Source organism: Nanorana parkeri, unplaced genomic scaffold (assembly GCF_000935625.1).
Source record: "Nanorana parkeri isolate BGI_ZX_2015 unplaced genomic scaffold, ASM93562v1 scaffold1590, whole genome shotgun sequence".
Classification (NCBI taxonomy): Eukaryota; Metazoa; Chordata; class Amphibia; order Anura; family Dicroglossidae; genus Nanorana; species Nanorana parkeri.
In genome coordinates, this window is record NW_017307858.1 from 325,961 (window position 1) to 327,588 (window position 1,628).

Here is a 1,628-nt window from a genome sequence, read left to right on the forward strand (position 1 = left end):
CGTCCCATCCACCCCCCCCCCCCCCCCCCCAAAAAAAAATAATTGGGTTATACATACAATTTAAGGAGAAATAAGAAGCTGATTAGCCGTCAGGGGTTATAGCGATTCCCAGCGTCGGTTTCCCTTGGCACCGGACTGAGCCCCATTGTGTCACCTTATGTTTATTTTGTTGATTTTAGGGAACAGACTCCACTGAGCATGCGGCGTATATTTTTATATTCTGATATCACGGCCATACCTATCCAGAGCCCAGGCAGGGTCCTTCTGTCATGGCAGGTCCACCTGCAACAACACAGTATAGAGCCGGGGAAGGCAAACTCAGGCCCTCCAGCTGTGGTGACACTACAAATCCCATTATGCATCTGGGAGTCATGCCTGTGGCTGTCAGAGTCTTGCAATGCCTCATGGGACTTGTAGTTGCACCACAGCGGGGGAGCCGAAGTTTGCCCGACCCTGGTATAGAGCAAAATGTATTATATGTTTAGAATATAATTCTGGTGTAAAGATGGCTGTTGGATCACCATAGAGAGTGAAAAGTGATTAAAGTGAAGAATACCCCCCTCCCGACACCATGCAAAGAATAAACACACAACCTGACACCCTACCAAACATCTACCCCCCTCAGCTGCGAATGCCTATTGGCTGCATAGGCAGAGCTGAAGATTTTGAATAAGCGTGCTGGAATCTGGATGTTATAACACATTATGGCCACTAGATGGAGCTGAGGAGTCATGTAATACCACATTATGGCCACTAGGTGGAGCTGAGGAGGAATGTAATACCACATTATGGCCACTAGATGGAGCTAAAGTGCAATGTAATATCACATTATGGCCACTAGATGGAGCTGAGTAATGTAATACCACATTATGGCCACTAGATGGAGCTAAAGTGCAATGTAATATCACACTATGGCCACTAGATGGAGCTGTTGAGTCATGTAATACTTCATTATGGTCACTAGATGGAGCTGATGAGTAATGTAATACTTAATTATGGCCACTAGATGGAGCTGAGTAATGTAATACTTCATTATGGCCACTAAATGGAGCTGAGGAGTCATGTAATACTTCATTATGGCCACTAGATGGAGCTGAGGAGTAATGTAATACTTCATTATGGCCACTAGATGGTGCTGAGTAATGTAATACCACATTATGGCCACTAGATGGAGCTGAGGGGCAATGTAATGTCACATTATGGCCACTAGATGGAGCTGAGGAGTAATGTAATACTTCATTATGGCCACTTGATGGAGCTGATGAGTAATGTAATACTTCATTATGGCCACTAGATGGAGCTGATAAGTAATGTAATACTTCATTATGGCCACTAGATGGAGCTAAAGTGCAATGTAATATCACATTATATCCACTAGATGGAGCTGAGTAATGTAATACCACATTATGGCCACTAGATGGAGCTAAAGTGCAATGTAATATCACACTATGGCCACTAGATGGAGCTGTTGAGTCATGTAATACTTCATTATGGCCACTAGATGGAGCTGATGAGTAATGTAATACTTAATTATGGCCACTAGATGGAGCTGAGTAATGTAATACTTCATTATGGCCACTAGATGGAGCTGAGGAGTAATGTAATACTTCATTATGGCCACTAGATGG